Source organism: Jaculus jaculus, chromosome 15 (genome assembly GCF_020740685.1).
Source record: "Jaculus jaculus isolate mJacJac1 chromosome 15, mJacJac1.mat.Y.cur, whole genome shotgun sequence".
Taxonomy (NCBI): domain Eukaryota; kingdom Metazoa; phylum Chordata; class Mammalia; order Rodentia; family Dipodidae; genus Jaculus; species Jaculus jaculus.
In genome coordinates, this window is record NC_059116.1 from 38,357,441 (window position 1) to 38,383,473 (window position 26,033).

The 26,033-nt window shown below is 41.4% G+C and overlaps 2 pseudogenes; both read left to right on the forward strand.

The window, feature by feature from the left end:
* Positions 1-8,670: 8,670 nt before the first annotated feature.
* LOC101616208 lies at positions 8,671-10,103 on the forward strand (annotated as a pseudogene).
* Positions 10,104-10,505: 402 nt separating this feature from the next.
* Positions 10,506-10,605, forward strand: LOC123455171 (annotated as a pseudogene).
* The last annotated feature ends 15,428 nt before the right edge of the window (positions 10,606-26,033 follow it).

The window sequence follows — 26,033 nt, forward strand, 5'->3', positions numbered from 1 at the left end:
ATACCACTTCTTGAATGATGTCTAATATAAGTGCCCTTAATGACTGTTTCCTTAACATACCGGGAAAATCAGGTCACAAACTCCCCAAACCAAAGTGCAGATCCTGCAGATTAGGAAAAAAGGTCAGCAGCAGCTGTCCACATTAGAATTCAACAAACATATCTGTAACCACATGCAGCTGTATTTGGCAAAGTGCAGGAAAGTAGAAGATAATATGAAAAACTGAAAGAGGAAGAAGATCATGAATGGAAGATGTAATACTTTTACAGCACAGAACAGCCAACAATTCCTAGTCCTGCCATCCCTATTCCTATTGTGTAGAGACCACAGTCAGTGCCTGTCACATTAGTGTCTGCTAAGGGGTGTAGGCTGCTCTCAGGCTCACCTGTCTGCTCAAAGGAGCAAAACCAATCTGTGCAATATCTGTGTGCTCTGCCTCACTCACTTACTGTACTGATGTTGAGGTCATGAAAATGCTAGTGCTGTGCCTACATCTGAGTTGAAATGGAAAAGATGAGAACTTCACAGCTATCTGATCTCTTGTGTGTAATCTGCTTCCAGCACTAGGGGACAGGGAGAACTGCTAACAAATAATGCTCAACAAAGAATTTCACCTTTTAAATTTAAACAAACCTTTTAAACCTAAACATCCATTGTAAAAGGTCTCCCAAGAAGATGGTACACCATGTGCACTCAGCACAAATGTTAGGAGGTACATGCTTATGAATGAAGTGTTAGTGGACCTTTAACTGTGTGAAAGGGTCACTTTGCTGTAGCCTCACCATACTGAGCTCAGGTTAGTATCTGGGGTATTGTGTCTAAGTGACATCACCTTGCCCCATGCATCACAGGTGCAGGAGGAGCAGAAGTGATGAATCGTGTGGAGAGAACTGTGTCACTTAGCTTGCAGGGCAGAAAAATAGAAGCCAAAAAGATGACAACTAAAACTGTCTGTCAGCACTGTGGAAGGAAGGAGATACAGAGTTGGAAGCTGTTAAAGGTGCATCTTAGATAGTGGGGTCCAAAAGACACCTACTGTGCAGAAATACATGTGCTGTCAGGCACCTTAGTGTGTGCAGATGATTGACATGTACAGAGGGGGAAGAAGCCAGTGATCACATCTCCATCCTTGTAGCCCTGTGTGCAAAGACTGAGCATGTGGATCCAACCACATTGAATGGAAATTTAAGAAGCCTCAGAATCAAGAAGACAGAACCCAAAGTGAGCCATCTTCACTGTGTCTGAGAACATTGAGTCTGAATAGACAGGGATCTCACAGTTCCAGCCAAGCACACACATACTATGGGGGAGGGGGGGCTTGCATGTGTGTCTGTGGGTTCATTAGTGCTGAAGGCTGAAGAATTCACTCAGACCCATTCCCATTGCAGCCTCCCTTGCTCAACTCCCCTGGCGACAATGTCAACACTTCCCACACTTTGGCTTTGCATCTGAGGTCTTCTGTCCAGGTGACAAATGTAAGTTGGAAAAATAAGCTTGAGGACCATCCTCCAGTCCCAGGTTCCCTGATAGCATCCACAGCCAAAAATAGCCAAGAATAGTGTGAAAAATCAGTTCAAAAAGTCAAAGTGTAAATATAAGATTGGAAATTCTTAAACTTCTTTAGGAAAATTTAGCAAAAATACTTTAAATAAAGTCATGGATGGAATTTTTTAAAAAAGACTCCAGTGGCACAGGGAATAATTAAAATTGTATTGCATAGAACTAAAAACTTTCTGCACAACAAAGAATGTTATGGGGTCTGGTGTCATATAAGTAAGACCATTTCTCTAGGTTAGGTATAAAGAAATGTAGAGAAATATGACATTTTTCTCTCTACATTTCCCCCTCTGACATGGCACTGAGTTAAATCTTTGACTCATGAGGGATAATGCCTACCGTTTGTTTAGTTTCTGATGGGGGGGCAGGTATATTGTGTCCATAATACCATAGCTTAACAGAACTAATTTTATTTTTTTATATATCTACTTAGAGTATTAATAATGCAGGGTCCTATGGTAAGGCCTAAAAGCAATAGTATCAGGGGCCAGCAGTAGAAGAGATAAGGGACGTTCATCATGGAGACCAACTAAACATAGACTGAAACCAATTATTTATCTAAAGCCATACATAGGCCCTCTTGTTTTATAAAAAGTAAGTCCAATCCTCTTTTATTTTGTCCCTTTACTTTCATAGCCATTGCAGTGGTTAAGATGACCTGCTCTTGGGCTCTTCCAATGTCCCAATAGGTCCCAATACGTTGTCTCTTGATCCAAGCTGTCACCTGGCTGAAAGGGATGGGGGCAAACAGGGTGTGTCTGAAAAGCAGCCTTGACTACCAGAACAAGGGACTCCTGACTTTTGATAGGGTTGGGGGCCAACCAGTGGCTACTGGGTTTAATTTCTTAAATCTTAAATAAGTAGGCTGCTGGGTGATGCCATGGCCCCAGTCCCTGGGTTAGGACACCCCTGGCAGTCCCCCTTTCCTCATACATGTACAAGTGGAAGGGTTTGGTTAAATCTGGGAGTGTTCGGGCAGGGAGGGACTGATGTTATAGCTGACTTTAGTTCTTGAAATGCTTGCTCCTCATTTATAGTCCAGTTAAAATCTTTTTCTTGCCCTCTACTGGCCTTATACAGAGGTTTGGTTAATTCAGCAAATCTTGGGATCCAAATTGTGCAATACCCCACAGTGCTGAGGAATTCTCAGATTTGTCTCTTAGTCTAAGGCATGGGGATCTGGGTGATGGCCTGAATTCTAGAAGCCAACAGCATCTTCTTATCTCCTTGGAGTTCGTATACCAAGTAGATTACCTTACACATGCACAGCTGAGCCTTCCTGGATGACACATGATAGCCCAGATATTATAAGGTGTCCAGGAGGTGCTCTGTGGCAGCAAGACATTTTGCCTCAGTTTTTGCGGCTAGGAGATCATCCACATACTGCAGGAGAGTTGCTTCAGGTGGCTCATTGTGAAAATCCTGCAAATCCTTATGGAGAGCCTCATCAAAGAGAGTAAGGGAATTTTTGAACTCCTGTGGAAGTCTAGTCCAGGTCAATTGCACATTGGTGCCTCATTACACATCTGTCCATTCAAAGGCAAAAACTTCCCTTCACCAATGGGATGCTGAAGAAAGCATCCTTTAAGTCCAGCACTGTATATATTTGCCTTCCAGGTGGAATCATACAAGCAAAGTATAAAGGCTGTCTCATTGGGCCTTGTGCCTTTTGGAAAGTAGCCACCATAACCTTAGGCTGTCTATCTTACAGAATGTCTCTAATATTATATACACTGGTAGCAATCTCTATTAACTCTGAAATGAGTCTACCCTCAAAGCCTTCTATTTTCTGAATCTCCTTTTTAAAATATCTGGTGCGGACTGAGTTATAAAAGCAATGTTAATAGTTTACCTATTCTCAGTTGTCTTTCCTTCAGATTTGTTAACTTTGCAAGAAGGCTGATGAAGTTGAAACATCCCCTTGTTTGGTCACTGTTGCTGATGCTGCTTGGTGCGCTGTGCAGATAGTGCAGATTGTGGGCCGCAAGCTCCTCAGTGGGACACTGGCAGTTTTCCTTCTTTCTGGTGGATCTTAGTCTCTTCAGATTCTCCATTGTGCCTAAGAATAACTTACACTCCTTCAGTTTTATGAAGAAGAATGTATTTTGCTGGGGTTTTGCTTAAATCCCTTCCCAGGCTGGTTTGGCGTGGCTCCTATGCCACCATCTTACCTGGAAATCCTTAGAGAGAATTTAACAATCCTGTATGTGAGTTGAAGTTGACATAAAAACATAAACTCAGTAATTATATTTATGAGATCACGTAACAAAATATAGCTTTATTTACATAAAATTTCAGCTCACCATAGGCTTTAGGTAAATCTGAATTTAAAAAAAAATTATTTATTTATTTGAGAGCAACAGAGAAAGAAAGAGGGAGAGAGAGAGAGAGAGAGAGAGAGAGAGAGAGAGAGAGAGAGAGAGAAAGAGAATGGGCACGTCAGGCCCTCCAGCCACTGCAAACGAACTCCAGATGCGTGCACCCCCTTGTGAATCTGGCTTATGTGGGTCCTGAGGAATTGAGCCTTGAGCCCTGGTCCTTAGGCTTCATAGGCAAGTGTTTAACTGTTAAGCCATCTCTCCAGCCCCAAATCTGACTTTTAAAGACAATAATAAAAAAAACCCTTGAAATAAATCAAATGTCAACAAAAAACTTTAGGAGAGACCTGTTGGACTATTTGGATTAATAAAGAAACCAAATGGTGACTACAAACAATGTCTTATTTGTTTAAAGCCCAAACAAAGAGGAACTATCAGACACAGTTCAAATTAAAATTATATACTTATTTTTATCAAACAATTTAAAAGTCACATGGTTTAAAATGTGGAGTCAGGCTATCACATTGGAACCTCTTTTCTCAGCTTCCCGAGAAGATAGATTAATAGGCCTGTTTTATTGTTCATCTTTTTTTTCCTTAAGATCTTTAAAGTGCTTTTTAACCAGTTTTAAAAGAGATTTTTCAACAGAATAGTTTTGACCCATGTGTTCAAAGATGAGGAAAAGACAAATGAACACAACACCAAACATAAATGTGCTCGCGATAACGGCTCTCCTGACATTGTCACATGGCTAACAAAACTGAATCAGAAATAGACATGTGGTCAAACTAAGACTGAGCCAGAAACAGACTTCTATATGAAATGTCTAAATGGATCCAAGGAGGGTCAAAGGCAGCCCCTCGATCCCTCGTTCAGGGGAATTAATGCTGCAACCAGCTTCCTCTTGGAACCAGAAAAAAGCATGCAGATCCAGGCACCAGAAAAACCAGAAAAAAAGGAGAAACAAAAAGAAGAGTGGAAAGGCACCTGTGGAGTTCTCTTACCTAGTAAAGGAGGGGGCTGGCAGTCCTGGGCAAAAGTTACCTGTCAATGGCTTGCTACCAATTCCAACACCAGCAACATACAGATGGATGGAGATATGGTTCTTGGGCCAAGACTTGGGTTCTTTCCCCAGTACAGTTGCCCCAGAGTTGGGGAGGGAGGTCTTGAAATGTGGATCTCGGACAAGCCCCCACTATGTTATGGGGTCTGGTGTCACACAAGTAAGACTACTGATTAACAGAATGCAAGGCGGTTTTATTGGGTAAAAAAGAAAAAACTAAAAAAGAAAAGTCTGGTATGCCAGGTCTCCACTACATATTCTGAGTGAAGCCCTGAACTGTTCAGAGTGTCAGTTTTTATAAAAAAGAAAAAATGGGAATTAAGCAGTAAATCACAACTTACATGTGACAGTTACTGACATAAAAGTAAAAAAAGGAACATGTAAATAGGTCTGTTGGTCAGGTACAGGGAGTGCCACAGGGGGTGACCAGGCCTCCTCCCCTTTATCTTAAGGAGTTTCCTCAACAAGGCAGGCCCCAGGAAATGTTATTCATCCCAGCAGAGCCTTTTGTTTACCTGCCATAGCAGAGCCTCCTGTTTGTCTTCCATCAGCAGACCCTCCTACATTTCTCTAGGTTAGGTATAAAGAAATGTAGAGAAATATAGCAATTTTCTCTCTTTACAAGAAAACAACCAGCATTGTTAAGAGACACAGTAAAGAATAGAAAATTTTTATATTATATATATGACTTAGTATTCATTTGTAGAATCTACAAGGAACTCAAAAAAAATTAGACAAAATATTCAAACATCCAATCAGTAAGGAAGCAAATGAATCAAACAGTTGTCTAAGCAACAAATGTAGTCAATGAATTTAAAAATGTTCAACATCACTAGCCATGAAGGAAATGCAAGTTAAAACTGCTTTGAGGTGCTGGAGAGAGATTGGTTGGTGGTTAAGGTACTTGCTTGCAAAGTTTGCCAGCCTGGGTCTGATTCCCCAGTGTCCACATAGATCCAGATACACAAGGTGGCACATTCACATGACATTCTTTTGCAGAGGCAACAAGCCTGGGCATGTCCATCTTCTCTCTCTCTCTCTCTCTCTCTCTCTCATGCTTGTTTACTCACTTTCATTTTTTCTTACTCTTATTCTCTCTCTCTCTCCCTTTCTCCCTCTGCCTCTTTTCAGGTGGTGATGACCACTGGGATGACCCAAAAGGTGACATAGTGCTGTGAAGAAGGGACAGAGGAGTGTCTAGCACTGAAACATCTCACACCCTCCAAGGTTCAGGGTCCATTGTGGAATAGGTGGAAGAAAGAATGTAAGATCCAAAGGAAGGGTACCACCCCTTACATACAACTGTCTGGACAGAATTTGGCCTCAATATCCAAGACTTTGTAGTGCCTAGCACTACCTACACAAGACCCTCATAACAGGAGAAAAAGATGATGACATCAAATTAAAAGAGAGACTAATGGAGAGAAGGAGGGGATATGACAGAGAGCAGAGTTATGAAAGGGAAAGCAGGGGAGGGGAGGGAAATAATATGGTTTGTTGCCTGTAAGTATAGAAGTTGTCAATAAAAAAATATAAAAATTAAAAACAAAACATATTTAAAAACTGCCTTGAGGGGTTGGTGAGATGGTTTAGAGTTAAGGCACTTGCTGTCAATGCCTAAGAACCCATGTTTGACTCTCCAGATCCCATGTAAGCCAAATGCATGAAGCTGAGGCAAGCACAAGGTTGCAAATGCCCACTAGGTTGCAAAAGCATCTCAAGTTCACTTGCAATGCCTGAGGCCCTGGTGTGCCAATTCTTTTTCTCTCCTCTCTCTCTCACTCTCAATAAAACAAAATAAAAAAACCTGCTTTGAGATCCTATCTTACCCCAGTCATAATGGTTGTCATCATGACAAATGGCAATTGCTTGTGAGGATGTGGGGAAAGAGAATTCTTTAAATACTGTTGTTAAGAATACAACCTGCACTGAGTATTGTGGTGCACAACTTGTTCCCAGCACCCACGAAGCAGAGATAGGAGGCTTATTGTAAGTACAAAGCCAGCCTGGGCCAAAAGAGTGAGTTACAGGTCAACCTGGTATACAGTGAGATCATACCTCTTAAAAACATATAAAAGGAGTTAAATCTGATGCAATAATTATGGAACTCAGCACTGAGTTTCCACGAATCAATAAAAAGGTAATTATCATATGATTCAGTTCTGAGTGCACACCTGAAGGGATCTAAGTCAGCCAACCACAGTGGTGCTTGTTCGTCCTGGCTGCCACAGCAGGACTCTCAAAGCCAAGACACAGAACCAGTCTAGATGTCTGTCACTAGATGAATGCATAGAGTCAATGCAGCATATTTATGCAATTTATTTTTGCTATAAAAAAGAGTAGAAATAGGTATTTCACAGCCAAGTTTAGAAAGGCAAATATCACATTTTTCTCTTATATTAGGAACATACACATATCTACATATATGATGAAAAAACCCTTAACTTTAAAGAAAAATTATGAAGTTTTCAGAAAGTGTATGAGTTTGGAAAATAGTATACTGAGGTATTGCAGTTATTCATTGCTTGAACAAACATATGGCCAGTCTCAAATAATGCCAGAGAGTTCATTCATGGCAGAATAAGCTAGCCCACTACTAAGGATTTGTAGCAAAGAGACAACAGCCAGCGCCAGCAAGCACATTCTAAGATGCAAGTGTCTCTCTGTACACCTAGAAGGGCTGGACTAGTAATGTGCCCCAGTGAACCTCCTCCCCGTGGTCACAGGCTGTGCCTGATGGAGACTTATGTTGCAAGGTTAATCAAAACTACCTCAGCATATGGGGACTTAACATTTACTTTCAAACCAACACATTCCACCCTGGCCCCCATAGACTCATGTTCATCTTACAATGTAAATTACATTCAGTACAACTTCCAAGGTCCCCATAGTCTTCAGTAATTTGAACACTCTTCAAAATCCCAAGGCTCATCTTAGCTTTAAGCTGTCTCTTAAATGTGAACCCTGTATACATCAAAACACAAGTTACATAGTTTCAACACAGACTGGCACAGACTAAACATTCCCATTGTGAAAAGGCATACCAAGGAGTGACTGGACTGATGCAAAACCAATACCAAGCAGGTAAACATCAAAGATCTGCAATTCACGTCCACCACCAAAGGCCAGCGATGACAGACACTATATTTTCTATTCTGATCCTCCAGCTGGGCTGACCATCCCATGAAAAATTCCATCCTGACCCAGGAGAGCTCCATGGAAGCCTTTCACATGTCCTGTTATATCAAAAACAGTTTGCATGTACACTACACACCATGATTCATATTCACAGTTTCATGCAGTGGTCTTCACACAAGGATTTCAACCATATTTCCCATTGTTGCATCTCAGCACCAGCTCCTAGAACTAGATCATTTTCATATAAGAACCTTACTGAGTCTCCACACAGGGATTTCAACCCTGTTTCTCATGGCCCTGGGGCAATTTCTGAAAATAAAAACCACATTGCCAGGCTGCGTGTGCGTTGGTGGGGGGCGTGGCTCCTGCGGGGGCTTCCTTGGGGATGCTGGGCCCCGGCTCTCATGGTGCCAAGCGAGACCACCTCCTTAGCGCCCACACTAGTCACTGCCCACTCTACTGGGCTGCTCTTCCCCGAGGGCCCGAGGCCTGGTTCTGGCTCCAGCATGCCCTTCTTCGGGGCACCGTGGCAGAGTCCTCACGCAAGAACTCTGTCCCTGTGAAGACCCCAGCGGGGACTCCAGCCCCGCCACCATGAAAGGGACCCTGATCCCACACACGCCCGTTGCGGTGGACTTCTGGAGCCTGCGCCGGGCGGCTCCTCACGGCTCTTCTTGTCCCACATGCACTCGACCACACGGTGGGCCTGTCCAGCACGTGGGCGCGGCCCCTCTACTGCTCCCCAATCACCGCCCACCTCCTGCACCGTCACCTACAGGTGATTTTCGATATACACCATCCATGCTGAAGGAGCCAGCCCTGTCAGTGGGGAAACAGTTCCACACTTTATACCTGGACAACACCAATTGCAACCCAGCCCACATTCTTCCTTTCCGACAGGAAGCTGCGCAACAAATCATCCATCTCATCCGAAAGTACCCACAACATCACATAAAGATTGGACTCTACAGCCTGGGAAAGGAATCACTACTGGAGAAACTGGCCCTGGAGTTTCGGACCTGGGTGGTATTGAGTCCTCCGCATCTGGCGTTGGTACAGCTCCTGGGCCTGGCAGATGCGGTCACGGTGGATGAAAGGGCCGGCTGCATCCATGCTGTGGACCATATGGAGATCTGCCATTCTGCCATGCTTCATTGGAACCAGACCCACCCTACCATTGCTATCCTTCCCACGGGCCGGAAGATCCGCAGCCCCCACCCTGACGTCCACATCATCCCTTACTCTGATCATTCCTCCTACCCTGAGTTGTGTGCCTTTGTTGCAGGGCTGAGGACTTGCCAGGTGGTGCCCATCATCAGTCGACAGCCCTGTGGAAACTGCTTCCAGGACAGCCTGAGTCCTAGGCTGCCTGTCCCCCTTATTCCAGACTCTGTGCAGCAATATATGAGTGCTTCTAGGAAGGCAAGCGTGTTCTGGCTGTTAGAAAGGAGGCCAAAGAAGCCAAGGATCCCAGGGGTTGTGTTTGAATCTCTGGAAGAGAGTGCTGATAGAGACACAAAGCAGCACAAGAAAGAAAACCTTTTCCCCTGGCCTGGAGACCTTGAGAAGCTCTCCCTCTGTCCTTGTCCTTTGCAGGCCAAGAAGCAGTTACTCACAGACTTTGGCTGCAAAGAATGGGATGAGCCAGTCTCTTTCTGTGAGTCTCAGGAGGTAGTGACTGTGTTGACTTCCCCCTTAGGCTTTTCCATGCAGTTAAAGTCTACAGATGAGGAGTTTATCTCTCCAGAAACCACGGAAGAAATTGGCTTAAAGTCCCCTTTGATATCTAGAGATGATGGCTCCCCAGATTTGGGGAACCAAGATGCGCAGGTCAACCAGGATGTCCCCTGTCTCACAGTAGCAAGGCCATTCCTGTTCTAGCTACTGAGTCCAGGGACCTGGCACTCAAGTACCTTCTGGCTCCAGTGAACTTTTTCCAGGCAGGGTTCTCTTCCCAGAGCTTTGACCTGCAAGTAGAACAATTCCATAAACTCTTGCTGAAGCACAAACCAGAAAGTGCAACCTGACAGTCATGTTGGATCCAGCATTACATTTTGAAGGCAGTGGTTAGTGCCCAGCAACAAGAGTTTTACACCTTATATACGTTTACAGAAGCCTCAGAATCACCTTGACCAGAGCTTGTTCATCGGAGTCCTAGTGCCTGTCAAAAATCTTTAGTTCTATAGTTAACTCTGTTTAAGAAACACACTTCGCCAGGCATGGTGGTGCATGCCTTTAATCCCAGCACTCGGGAGGCAGAGGTAGGAAGATCACTGTGAGTTCGAGGCCACCCTGAGACTACATAGTGAATTCCAGGTCAGCCTGGGCTACAGTGAGACCCTACCTCGAAAAAAACGAAAAAAAGAAACACACTCCATCACTGCATTATAAACTTCTCGGAGTGCACATTAAAAGGCTCAGGTTCGCGCTTGCTTCCGCAGCATGCATACTAAGATTGGAACAATGTGGAGATTAGCATGGCCCCTGTGCAAGGATGACACACAAATTTGTGAAGCATTCCAGATTTTTCATAAAAAAAGGCCAAGGTTCTTCCCATTGTTATTCTGTGTGTTGTATGCCATGTCCCACATCCCCTTATTTCTCTCCCCCACATCCTTGGAGAGTTGTTTTCAGTTTTCAAAATGGTGCTGGAGGACAAAGTGATGTTCCAATCTTGAATGTCACTGACTTGCTGTGACCCTATCCAAGTGACTGCCCGTTTCCGCCTTTGGGTGGGAACAGGAAATGATGAAGCAGCCTTGGAACAGTGTTGGAAAAATCCCACCTTCTGCCTCACTGAGCAACTGGGGGGCAGTTGGTGTCACTGGGAGCCCATTTTGAACAAATCCATGTGGGGGTTGGGCACCTCTCGCCAAGGCAGTATCTAAACGGATTCTGAACATTAAGGCTTGGAGTGTGACAAGGCTACTGGTTGCTTGAAGGCATTGACTCTTTGGTTAAAATAAAGCTATAAAAGATCAAGTGTGCTGCCAGATACTCCTCTGATTGTTCACATAGCTGGGATATTTTTGCTTCCTCCTCCCACTTGGTTTGAGTTAGCAAGGCAGAGCACACCACCTGTTTGTTTTAGTATTCAGGGAAGTGACCAAGAAACCGGCTGGAAGGAGTGGAGGTATGCAGCTCTGCCCAGGCCTGCTCATAACCTGACAGAATGCCAAAGCAGTGAGCAGGACAGCTGATTCCATGGTCCTAGAAAATGTGCTGTAGAGGGCACAGGCGTGTGGACCTGGGCATGTGGCTCAAACTGCTTCAGTCTGGAGCCCTGAGCCTTAGCAATGTAGGGGAGAAAATTGCTACTTGGTGAGGAAGAAATGAAGAGTTTTTGGAAAGCAAAATAAAGCTTTACTCTTGGACAAAACAACAACAACAACAACAACAACAACAACACCACATTGCACATCCAACAACCCTGTCTTTCTAGCATTTGTTGTGATCCATGGAGCCAGATGAGCCACCAAATTTGTTAATCAGAAAGGAATAGACCTTGACCTTAGAAAGCAGAATATTCCTCTAAAATTCTACCTTCAAGCATACTATTTTTTTTCGAAGCTGAAGGAAAGCATACTCTTTAAAGAAGAATGTGCATGCTTCAGTTCACCCTTTAGTTGCTGGATTTCACCCTCAGTCACCTTTTCCATTGCTCCAATGTTAAGCAGTGTGACCACCCATAATAGTGCTACTCAACTGAACAACTGCATCTTAAGTAACACAAAACCAATCTCTGAGCCAGTAGCTTAAAACATGCTTGAATTTTTCCTATGATAAACCATATATCTTTCATATCTTTCTGTTTATACTTTCCATCAAGAAGACCAGTCCATTACTTTTAAATTTAACTTTGTTCAAACTCTTTGGGCATGGGCAGAACACAGCCAGCTTTTACAACAGTAGCTCAGTTGTAACAAGGTTCACTCCTTCCTCTTTGAAAGCTCAGAATCCAAGCCTCCACAGTCCACAATTCTGTGCATTTAGCATTTTCAAACTCTCACCAGAATAGTCCTTCAAATTCTGATTATGGCACTGCAAGCCTTCTCTAGTCCAAAGTACTAAATATTTCCACATTCTTCATGCAAACATTACAGAACAAAACCCATGTGGTCAGATTCATCATGGCAATGATCAAAATTCTCAGAGCCAATTTTATGTTGCAGTTACATTTTTGTAACGGGGACAAACTTCTGACCAGTAGGATCTTATGGGAAGAAAGATTTTGTTTCAAACAAAGAACTTTAAGGTCGTTCTCTCATGGTGGAAGAAGTGTTTAGATCCTTAGCAGAGAGACAACAGCCAACACTCACAAGCACAAATATCCATAGCTCAAACTGTCTCTCTACACATCAAATAGGACTGGATTAAATATCTGCCCACAGTGACACTTCCTCCAGCAGGACTGTGCCTGATTGAGACTTAAGTTTCAAGCTTAATTAAAACTACCTTAAGCTATGGGAACATGACTTACATTTAAATTACCAAATGAGGCAACACAGAATCAAACAAAGTTTATTCTCTCTCATATGTGGATCCTACCTTTTCATGTTTGTATGTATATAAATAATGGGGTGTGAAAGGGAACATTGACTATGAAACTAGATAAGAGAATATGAGGGAGAAAGAGGTATTGAGAAGAGGGCAAAGTACACATCACATATGACATGAATATGGAAAGATACAAAAGGAAAAGAGTTGGTGCAGATGAGAAGGGGAGAGAGACAATATAGACCAACTTTGTTTGAAAATAATGTAATGAAAGCTAATGTTTGTGTGATTATAAAATTAAAAAAATTACTGAAATGTTAAAAAACAAGAAAGGTGAAACACTGAATAGAGAGGAAGATGTATCTAGAGAAGAGAGAGGAAGGGGAAGATAGAGACAAATATGCCACGTTTTCTTTCATGTTCAGATTCTATATCAATTACATTTATGTACATACGCATGCGATATGAAAGCAGGAGTAGGAATATCTGTGAGAAAGAAGGGAATAATCAGAGGGAAGGGAGCAGCAGTGGACAATGAGCATAGAGATGAATAAGTTAAAATGGTATAGACATATGAAAATGTCACAAAGAAATCCATTATTGTGTATATTAACTATAATTATTTAGTAAAAGTTCTGGAAACTATGTACACATGGTAGCATAAGTTCATGATACAAACCAATTTTAACAGCAATAATGAATTATGCTCACTGAAGTCCATTATCTTTAGGAGAAAACTTAAAGTAAACCAGTTGAAAATGCTGATTTGATTGAAGAGTGCATATTTTCTGAAAAATCTCCATCTATTCAGAAAAAGTATGTGAAAGAACTCATATTTCAAAAGGACTCATAATTATTATTAGAAACAAGTTTTAGTATTTAATCTTTGTAAAGGGATTGCTTCTGTGTATTCTAAATGTGGTTGCATCAGGACTAGAGGAAGATGTCCAGTGTCCGCCTTGATCGCTTCTGTGCCCTGTTTCTCAGAACAGAATCTACCACTGAATCTAGAGTTCTATGTTTCAATTAGACTGGCTGACCAGGAAGGCCCAAGAATCTCCCTGTCTCTGTCTTTCTCAGCACTGATGCTGCAGGACTATGTGAGCATGTCCAGCTTTTTATGTGAATAACGGGGATCAAACAGTACCCCTTCATGATCAAAATACTGGATAGACTAGGCATGGATGGATTATATCTCAACATAATAAGGACTAAAGCACCTAAAGCCCAAATCATACTTACTGGGATAAGACTCAAGGAGGTCCCATTGAGATCAGGAAGAAGACAGGGGAGCCCACTATTACCACTGCTCTCAGACACAGTACAAGAAGTCCTATCTCAAGTAATAGGACAGGATAAGGGTATAAAAGGGTTACAAATTAGAAAGGAAGAAGTCAACCTAACACGATTTGCAAGTGACATGATCCTATACATAAGTGATCCAAATAATTCAACCATAAAACTTCTAAATGTGATAAATCCCTTCTGCAAAATATCAGAATACAAAATCAATACAAAATCAGTAGTCTTCCTACATGTAAAAGAAAATTTATACAGAAAAGAAATCAGTGAGGCTGTCTTGTTTTGAAGAAACACACACATACAAAATACCTTAGAATATCACTCATCAAGGATGGGAAAGACTTACTTAATAAAAACATTAAAACACTCAAGAAAGCAATGGAGGAGGACCTGAGAAGATGGAAGAAACTTCTATGTTGCAGGACAGGTAGAATTATTATTGTGAAAATGGCAGTTCTACCAAAAGCAATATGCAGATCCAACATAATACCAATAAAATCCCAGTATCATTCTTCACAGGGAAAGAAACATATCTTAAAATTTATACGGAATGGCAGAGGTCCCATATATCCAAAAAATGTCCTCAGCAAAATAAACTCCACCGGAGGTATAACCATACCTGATCTGAAGATATACTACAAAGCCATTAACAAAAACAACATGGTACTGATATAAAACAGAGGACAATGTGACATTCCAAATCCCTTCAGAGGTATTGCTTCTCCCCTCATTATATCACAATTCTCCATGGTGACATCACAATATTCTAACGTGACATCAAAATGTCCCATGGTACAATAACAATAAAAAAGTTTATGCTATATCACAGTGTTTCATTGTAACATACCATTCTCCACTTTGCCACTGTGACAGCATAATACCGTATTTGACATCATAATGCCCTATAGGGACATGATAAGTACACAGTGTGACTTCAAAAGGCCTTATTGTGACAGCACATATACATTTTATAATCATAATTCCTCACTGTAACGTCCTGTCGCCCTAGCAATGGATCTAAGGCCCTGTGTGATATCACAATGCTCCACTCTTCCAGTATATGCCCCAAAGTGACCTCAGAGTACCCACTATGTTATCACATTACCCTACTGTGTCAGCACATTGCACCACTGTGACATCATGATAAGAATATGTGACATCATAAAGCACAATTTTGACATCATGATGCCTGGGCTTTGTGACATTACAATGTTCAACTGTCCCATCACAATAACTAACCACAGTGATATCATATGGTGTTTGTAGTTTGCAGTATTGGGTCACAATGTGGCATTGTGATGTATCAGTGGATTATGAAATTATAGGGTCACATTTTGGGATTTTTAAAATTTTTTGTTATTTAATTTTTTTTTCCTTAGTTTTTCGAGGTAAAGTCTCACTCTGGTCCAGGCTGACCTGGAATTAACTGTGAGTACATACAGTTAACTAAGGGTGGCCTCAAACTCATGGTGATCCTGCTACCTCTGCCTCCTGAATGCTGGGATTAAAGGCGTGCACCACCACACGTGGCTCATTTTGGGATTTTTGATGTGACAATTGGATATAATGCATCACAGTGGTGAATCAGTATGTCACAGTGGGACATTGGCATGTCATAATGAGATATAGTGAGTTAGTGTGGGGCATTGTGACATCACAGTGTCACAATAGGACTTTTAAGTTATCACATTTTGGGATTGTGATGAGGCAATTGGGCAGTTGGTATCACAATTCAGAATTATGTCAAAATGGGACATTTTGAAGACACAGTGAGTTATTGTGGTGTTAAATAGTGTCAAAGTGATGTCACAGCAAGGTATTATAATTTCTCAATGTGGCTTTTTGAGGTATCAATGCCATTATTATTATTATTATTATTATTTTTTTTTCGAGGTAATGTCTCACTCTTACCCAGGCTGACCAAGAACTCACTATGTAGTCTCAGGGTTGCCTTGAACTCATGGCGATCCTCCTACCTCTGCCTCCCAAGTGCTGGGATTAAAGGTGTGCGCCACCACGCCTGGCAGCAGCACCATTTTTGATGTCACAGTTTGATATTCTGATTACACAGCACTACATTGTGATATGAAAATTGGACATTGTGAAGACCTGATGGAATATTGCCAAGTGATGATATGTTTTGTGATATCACAGTAGAGAGCTATTGTTATTGAATTCTATGATATGATGTCCAAGAGTAGCATTCTGATGTCATACTTGCACATTGTGATGTTACACTGAGAAATTGTAGTGCCACTCCTGACATTTTGATGTGTCAGTGAGGCCTTGTGATATAACATAGGGTAATTGCTTGCTCACTGTGGGTATTGCAAGGAGATAAAGTGGGTGGGAATATCATAATTGTATTTGTGATGTCATAGAAGAGAAATTTGACATCCCAGTCATGCAATGTGAAATCAATTAAAGGTATTGTAATGTCACAGTATTGGGATGATACAATAGGGAATTAAGATTTCAGAGTACATGATGTTATATTCCAGTGGAGGAATGTGATTTTTAAAGTGTAGTCTTGTGATTTCAAAATGGAACATTGTGATGCATTGTATGTAATCTGTGCCCCTTAACCTTGTGTACTTGAATACGTAATCAGTATTTGGTGTTGCTGTTTGGGAAGATTCTGGAGCCTTTTAGAGTGAAGAATTGCTGGAGGAAGTGTGTCAAGGGTGTGAAAGTAAAGTTGTATAGTCCAGGTATACTTTCTGTTTTCTTTTTATCTATTTCTTCCCTGTTGAAGTTATGTTGATCATCTTTCTGTTGATCTGTTTTCTTCATCATGGTGGACTCTACTCTCAGGAACTGTAAGTGGGAAATAAACCTTTTAATTATTTAAATTGCTTCTGGTCTGGTATTATATCTTAGGAATGAGAAATAACAGTGATGCTGAAGACTGCTACTGACAAGGTTGCTCCTTGTTACAGTAAAGCTAGATGTTATATTTTAGTTTTTTTGGAACTGGTATGTGGGAAGAATGTGGACCGATTTGGATCTTTTGACTAGAGTAGCCTTACAATGCTATAAACAGGCTCATTCTGGTTACAATCTGGAAAGCCAGAAAGCCAAGAGAATAGCACACAATGGAAGTTTGGCTCATGAGTTTTTAGAGAGGAATATGGACTCTAATGGAAATGGGCTACAAGCAGTTCATGTAATATTATATATATACATATATATATAATATTCTATAATTCTATTATATATATATATATATATATTATATATATTCTATAATATATTGTAGAATCTGACTCCACTCTACCTAAATAGTGAGAACTTGAGCAAAATTTATTTTAAAAGTATTGCCTATGCTAGGCAGTTTCATGTTGCTGGGATGAACATCCTAACCAGGCACAGTTTAGGGGAGGAAGTGATTCATTTCATGTTTATAGATCTAGTGGGAGGTTCCATCAGTGGTGTAAGAACCTGCTTCCATTCATCCAAGTGGAGAAAATCCTTCACCATCCAGCAAACATCAAAAGCTTCAAACAAAATCTGGTATCAGTTGCTCAGAACGATATTGATCACTTTCCCCCAGTAGCACATGTAGCACCTTCTGGCACTAGACAGGCTAATTGTATAAGCCACTCAGAAGCCAGCAACCTGACACAATGCTCACACAACTGCAATAGTGCACATAACCTTGGTGGGTAACCAATTGCTCTCGGATTGGCTAACAGATCTTCTCAGTGGCAAAGGACCCATATCTGGAACTGGGAAACAAGTCAGAATCATATCTAGATAATGAGCTCATTTTCTAATATTAAGCTCCCACCAATCTTGGGTTACAAGAAGGCCTATCACTATTGAATTCTCTCTAACTTAACAATGGCTATCCCATTTAACCTGTGCTGACTTCATTCAGTGACATCTTAGAGTTGTACTCCAGGATCTGTCCCCATTTATACCTCTTCCAGCCAGCTTGTTGGAGATCGAAGTTATAAACTTTAATAAAACAACTGAGTTATGGGAGACATACATTCAAAATACCACATTACCCAAGTTTCTTGACTTTAAGAAGTAATTATAATATTGTGGAATGGCCATCCTACCAAAAACAAAACAATTCCAGTCAAAATTCCAGTATGTTTTATTCAGTAATATATATAAAAAAAAACCCTCAAAATTTACATAGAGCACAAAATGCTCTGTGTAGCCAAAATATGCCCTCTGCAAAAGGAATCATGCTGGCTGTTACCCTATCAGTTTTCAAAGTATACTACAAAGCCATATTAATAAAAACAACATGTTACTGGTCAAAAAATAGACACAGACATCAACTAAATATAATAGATGTTCCAAACATGCATTCTATTTTTATTTGAGAGAGAGAGAGAGAGAGAGAGAGAGAGAGAGAGAGAGAGAGAGAATATTAGCACACCAGAGCCACTGCAACCAATCTCCAGACACCTGTGCCACCCAGTGGGCATGTGTGACCTTGCACTTGCCTCACCTTTGTGCCCCTGGCTCATGTGGGATATGGAGAGTTGAACATAGGTCTTTAGGCTTTGCAGGCAAGCACCTTAACTGATAATCCATCCATCTCTCCTGCTTCAAATGTACATCCTAATAATTGTATCTCCCTGGTCTTTGACAAAGAGGCAAAATTTATGCTTGAGAAAAGACAGCTTTCCAACAAACAGTGCTGGAGAAACTGGATAATCAATGTGGAAGAAGTAAAACAGATAATATCTTCTTACCTCCAAAAAAAAAAAAAAATCAACCTCAAGGGTATCAAGGACCTAAAAATAAGATATAAAAGAGAAAAATGGTCAGAATGAAATGTAGGGAGAATGTTCCAAGATACATGCATTTCAAAGATATTCTGAATAAAATCTCAATACCTCAGGGAATAAGACTTTCAACCATTAGGATCACATGACAACAAAAAGCAATTGTATACCTATGCAAATCTTAAAGAGAGTAGGTGTTGCAGCCAGATTTGCAATGCTGACAGAAGTCACCTGACCAAGAGCAGCGTGTGGGAAAAAGGGTTTACTTTGGCTTATAGACTCGAGGGGAAGCTCCATGATGTCAGGGGAAAACAATGGCATGATCAGAGGGTGGACATCATTTCCTGGCCAACATAAGGTGGGCAACAATAACAAGAGAGTGTGCCAAACACTGGCAAGGGGAAACTGGCTATAATACCACAAGCCTGCACCCAACAGTACATTGCCTCCAGGAGGCATTAACTCCCAAATCTCCAACAGCTAGGAACCTAGCATTCAGAACACCTAAGGTTTTTGGGGGACACCTGAATCAAACAACCACATTCAGCCCCTGGACTCCATAAACTTATAACCATACATGATATAAAATGCAATTCATGGGCTGGAGAGATGGCTTAGTGGTTAAGCACTTGCCTGTGAAGCCTAAGGACCCTGGTTCAAGGCTCAATTCCCCAGGACCCACATTAGCCAGATGCACAAGGGGGCGCACGAGTCTGGAGGTCGTTTGCAGTGGCTGGAGGCCCTGGCGCACCCATTCTCTCTCTCTCTCTCTCAGCCTCATTCTCTCTTTGTCTGTCCCTCTCAAATAAATAAATAAAACATAAATTTTTTTTTAAAAAAATGCAATTCACTCAGTCTAACATTAAGAGTCTCTATAATTTCTATTAATCTCAATGATATTCAAACATTCTCAGAGTCTAAGGCCTTTTAACTGAGCCATAATACCAAAAAAATCCCCCCAAAACCCATAATGGCACAGAACAAACATTCACACTGCAAAAGATGGCATTGGGCATAGCAAAGAAATATTCAACCAATACAAGGCAAACATAAAACTTTGTAGCTCCAAGTCCCACAACTCTAATCAGTGACAAATCTCCAAGTCTGGTAATTCTAACCAGCAACTAGTCTCTGAAGTTCCAATTCTGCCCCTCCAACTAGGCTACTCACAATTCTGGAAAACTTCATCTGGGGCTGGCAGCTTTCCTTAGCAGCCATCTTGTGATCCCAACATCTCCATGGGATTCCCATTGTAACACAAGTTTCATCCTTACAGCTCCACTGGGTCTCCGTGCAGGCATCTAGCAACCTGCTTCACACTGCCCATGGCCATTTCCAAAACACAAGACCATGTTGCAAATTCAATGATGCTATCCTGCATTTCTTATACTCCTTAGTACCAGGTAGGATGCCAATTTGTCAATCTAGGGGACAGGGAATAAAGCAGACTTTGAATAACAGGACACTCCTTGAGCATTCAGGTCCCCTGAAAAGAGTTTACATTCTTTCTTTTGTCGCAGTGCAAGTCAGCTGGCCCAATCTCAATGGTTGTAATCTCTTACACAATGACAGCGGAACAGGCAGCAGTTTCACCTAAATATTTCTTTCTGTCCAGTATCTCTCTGCACACACCAGTCTGTTTCAATGCACTGCAACACTGTGCAAGTTTTCAGGACATAGGCAAAACAGCAAGCCTCTCACACAAACTGCTTCCAGCCCAGTCCAAGCAAACCTCTTTCTCACCCTCATAAGCCAAACCTCACAGCCCATAGTTTTTACTGCATTCATGTCTTTCAACTCTAATCTGTACTTACAACACTGCAAGGCATCTCTTAGGCCAAGGTTTCAATCCTTCCATATTCCTCTTGAAAATCAGTTTCAAAAGGCCAAAGCCACACAGTCAGTTGTCTAGCAGCAGTCCCACTCCTTGGTGCCACTTTACTGTTGCAGTAAGGTTCACTTTGCTTTTAGAAATCACCTGACCAATAGCAGTTTGTAGGGAAAAAAATGTTTATTTTTGCTTACAGATTCAAGGGAAAGCTCCATGATGTCAAGTGAAAATAATGGCATGAGCAGAGAATAGACATCACCCCTTGGCCAACATAATGTGGACAACAGCAGCAGGAGAGTGTGCCAAACACTGGCATGGGGAAATTAGCTATCATACAGATAAGCCCACTCCCAACAATACCCTGCGTCTAGGAGGCATTAACTCCTAAATCTCCATCAGCTGGGAACCTAGCATTCACAACACCTATGTTTATGAGGGGCACCTGAATCAAACCACCACAGTAGGAGAAAACCTACAAGTCTGTAGAAAATTTTCACCAGCTATACATCTGATTGAGATTTAATATACAGAATGTACCAAAAATATAATAAGTAAGAAATAAAAACATCCATCTGCCTAGTCACAAAATGGCATTAAGACTGAGCTGAGAATTTTCAAAGAAATACATATGGACAATAAACATCTAAATAAAGTTCCAGTTCTTTAGCTTTCCAGGATATACAAATTATAACTATATGGAGATTCCATCTGACATGAGTCAAAATGGATATAATAAAAAAAATCAAATGAAAAGTCCTGTCAAGTGTGAAAAGACAATGGTCATTCACTGTTTTGGGGGGCTAGGAGGTGAGGTTCAGGAAAGAAAGCTTGTTCTATAGAAATTAGCATGGAAGTTTCTCATTATGATTTGACCATACAACAAATTTTCTTGTTAATAAAAATAAATAAAAAACTAAAATTGTATGTATCATTTGATCCAGAGGCATATGACCTAAAGTTACAACCTTTATTATAGATAAATTTGCACACATATAATTGTTGCTGCTTTATTCATATTAGTTTTGAAATGGAATCATCTCAGATGCTATTTAACTGATGAATGGATAAAGTAGTTATGGTATCTACACACAATCAAATTCCCTTTAGTGATAATAAACAATGAAATTTGGAAAATGCATGTGTACACAGGGTCAGGGTGTTTGCTTCTGAGTAGCTTAGACCTCTGATTTCTCAGACTTCTTTTGGCCATTTTCCCCCATAGCTCATATAGCACATTTCATCACTAGACAGCCTAACTTGATTGGCCTAATTTATAATCTGTTACATGTTCTGGGTTCCATAATCCCTCCTCATTTTCAAAGCTAGCTGTACCCTCTTGGAGGAGAATCAGAAAAAGCTCATTTCTGTGAGACATTTTCAGTTAGAAATTGAGGCCCAGAGAGACCCAGATGATGCCATCCCACATGCCACTTTTCTCTGGTACAAGCTAGTAATGTTGGCAGGAAAAAAAACTTGTGTCTGATAAGACTGATCTATAGTGCCCTCCCTGATTCCCACAGTATAGCATGCTACCTAGATAGATAGTCTAGGTGAGCTAGCCCAGAGGTCTTCCCTCCAAATCTACAAAGCAATTGGGTCTTCTCCTCCTGAATCTGACAAAAGAATACATTCTTTGTACTATGAAGACTTTGGTCTTCTTCCTGTCCCTCTCTCTGGATTCTCTCTCTGCCTGCCTCTCCTTGCTCAGACCAGAGGAATAAGTGTGAATTTGGTCCCCTCACCCAGCCATTAGAATACAATGCTGTTTCTTGGTCTGGAGGAACTTTCATACTTGCTTCTACTTTTCAGTGTGGGATAATTTCTCACTTTAATCATACTCCTGTTACCTGTGTCTCTAAATTTAGGACAATCATGGGTACAACTCTATTTCTACATTAAGATGTGTCATCTAAATTTCTTGGTCTCTCCTTTGGTATTTGTCACTCAGTTATTTTTCTTAGGCTCCCACCATTTCCCCTCTTCACTTTCTTCCATGGGGAAACATAAGGTGGATACTATGTGTGTTTCTCCTAATTTTCCATGCACAAGCTTCTCCATTCTATTCTCCATGTGCTGTGCCTCCACTCCAGTCTTTTCTTGAAAGCTTCAGTCTTCTTACATGGCTTTCATGAACTCCTATCTACATGTTTGTGGCTCTATACCAGTATTTCCCTTAAAAAACAATTTTTCTTAAATTATAAAATATACAGGGGATCAACTTCTGGTTAAGATGGCGGCGTAGGTACCATGCCAAAGCAGCCTAGGGGGGAAAAAGGCCAAAAAAACTCAGCAAAATACACACTTTTACTAAAAAGAGAGGTGTATAGGAAATTGAAGCGGCAGCAGCGAAGTAGAAGAGTTATAGAGCATCCAGAGCCTGCACAGGCGGGAAAAGTGGCTCCGGCAGCTCGGCCAACCACCGCGGCCGCGGCGCAGCAGAAAGCAGCCAGACTCGGCTCGAGCCACAGGAAAAGCCAGGTGCGGGATTTTCCCCTCACACCACGCTCTCCGCAACTCGGGAAATGTGAGGGGAGAGCGGCAGCGAGCAGCGGAGGAGCAGACCGCGAGGTAGAAGAACATGTGGAACAGTGAGAGAACCAGAGCAGCAGCGGCTCCCTCCCCTCCCCCACCGCCTGAGCCCAGCTCCAGCGAACAGAGCAGCGGCCCGGGACCCGGCCACGCCAACTTGGGCTGACAACGGGACCCAAGCAGGAGCAGAGTTCGGCAGCAACATCAGCGGCTCCAGCACCGGTAACAGCGGCCCCAGCAGCAGCAGACCCAGGAGTGGCAGCAGTGGCAGACTCGGCGGCAGCAGCTTCAGGGGGAGCAGCGGCAGTGGACACAGCAGCAGCAGCTTCAGCAGCAGTGGTGGCTCCAGCAGTGGCAGCTACAGCAGCAGCAGAGGCAGCAGCAGCGGCTCAGTTTGCCCCATAAGAAAAGCAAGTGCCCAGCTCCAGAAATCAGAACAGCAGCCCGACGACCCAGGCAGCAACTTGACTGAGACCAAAATCACCCAAGGTAACTGGGATTGCACCAGGGAAGGGTCTCACTTGGTCACAAGCTGACTTGGATCCCACAACAGACCAGAAATCGAAACCTCTTTGTTGATAGAGGATCTGGTCATTATAATAACTACTCTTGCATACATACTCGGGGCTGTTTTTGATTGAATGTGTACAGTGTTTAGTTAAATTTTAGAATCTACCTGTATTTTATTCCACTCAGCCTGCTTGAATACTCCTATAGCAGGGAAACTCAACCCCTAAGAACATCTTTGTAGATACTCTGAGAGTCTTAAGAGCCACACCTAACACCTTAAGGTCCTACCCTGAAAAATATATTACATCAAATCAATTGATACAGCTAAGAATACACAGCTAGCTAGAAAATCCAAGCCTTAACTTAATCCAAGATGCAAAAATATATACATTATAATACAAAAAACACTAAAAAGCAAGACGATATAAATCCACCTAAAAGTATTAATGCATCAGAAATGTCCTCCAGTGAGAAAGAGTTAGAGGAAATGCCTGAGAAAGAGTTCAAAAGAATAATTATAAATATCTTCAAAGAGGTCAAAGAACACATGAAAACAATCAAAGAAGAAATCAAAGAGGAAATCAAAGGAATCAAAGAAGAGGCAGGACACCAATTTAATGAAATAAAGAAGGCAATACAAGACATAAATAGGGAAATAGAAATAATAAAGAAAAACCAGTCAGAATTACTAGCAATGAAGAACACAGTTAATGAAATAAAAAACTGTAGAAAATCTCACCAGTAGGATGGATGAGGGAGAGGACAGAATATCTAAGCTAGAAGACCAGGTGGCAGACCTAATGCAGTCCAACAAAGAGAAAGACAAACTTATAGAAAAGTATGAGTGGGAATTTCAAGATATTCGGGACACTATGAAAAAGATCCAATATAAGAATTCAGGGCATAGTAGAAGGAGAAGAAGTCCACTCCAGAGGCATAGTAGGCATCTTCAACAAAATCATAGAGGAAAATTTCCCCCAAATTGGGAAAGAGGTGCCAATACAGATACAGGAAGCCTTTAGAACCCCAGCCAGACAAAACCCAGAAAGAACCTCTCCTCGCCATATTATAATCAAACTTCCAAACACACACACCAAAGAAAAAATATTGAAAGCAGTTAGAGAGAAAAATCAAGTTACCTACAAAAGCAAGCCCATCAGGATTACAGCAGATTATTCAACACAAACTTTTAAAGCCAGAAGGGCTTGGAGTGATATATTCCAAGTTCTGAAAGATAACAACTGTCAACCAAGGTTACTTTATCCTGCAAAGTTATCCATTCAAATAGATGGAGAAATAAAGACATTCCATGACAAAAGCAGGTTAAAGGAGTATTTGAAGACAAAACCAGCTCTACAGAAAATACTTGATAGAATCCTCCATGCTGAACAAAAGGAAAAGCACACATATAAGGAACCTAGAAAAAACAAGCTATACTCAAATACCAGTTAACAGAAGAGAGCACAGGTAGAACCAGAAACACACACACACACACACAAAATGGCAAACATAAATACACACCTTTCAATAATATCTCTTAATATCAACGGTCTCAATGCCCCAACGAAAAGACATAGATTTGCAGACTGGGTTAAAAAGCAGGATCCTACAATTTGTTGTCTCCAAGAAACTCACCTTTCTACAAAGGATAGACATTTTCTTAGGGTGAAAGGTTGGAAGACGGTGTTTCAAGCAAATGGGCCTAGAAAACAAGCAGGGGTTGGTATCCTAATATCAGACAGGGTAGACTTTAGTCCGACGTTAGTCAAGAAAGATAAGGAGGGTCACTTTATATTGATTAAGGGCACACTCCAACAGGAGGACATTACAATCCTATACATATATGCACCTAACATGGGGGCTCCCAAATTCATCAAACAAACACTATTAGAACTAAGGTCACAGATAACACCAAACACAGTGGTGGTGGGTGACTTTAACACCCCACTCTCATCAATTGACAGGTCATCCAGGGAAAGAATAAACAGAGAGGCATCTGGACTAAATGAGGTCATAGAAGGAATGGACCTAACAGATATATACAGGACATTTCATCCAAAGGCTGCAGAATATACATTCTTTTCAGCAGCACATGGAACAATCTCTAAAATAGACCATATATTAGGACACAAAGCAAATCTTAACAAATTCAGGAAAATTGAAATAATTCCTTGCATTCTATCTGACCACAATGGAATTAAACTACAAATCAGTAGCAAGAAAGGCTATAGAGCATACACAAAATCATGGAAACTAAAAAATATGCTACTAAATGATGAGTGGGTCAATGAAGAAATCAAAAAGGAAATCAAAGAGTCAAATGATAATGAGAACACAACATACCAAAATCTCTGGGACACAATGAAGGCAGTTCTAAGAGGTAAATTTATAGCCTTAAGTGCCTATATTAAGAAATTAGAAAGGTCGCAAGTAAACGACCTAATGCTTCGCCTTAAAGCCTTGGAAAAAGAAGAACAAGGCAAACCAAAAATCAGTAGACGGGAAGAAATAATAAAGATTAGGGCAGAAATTAATGAAAT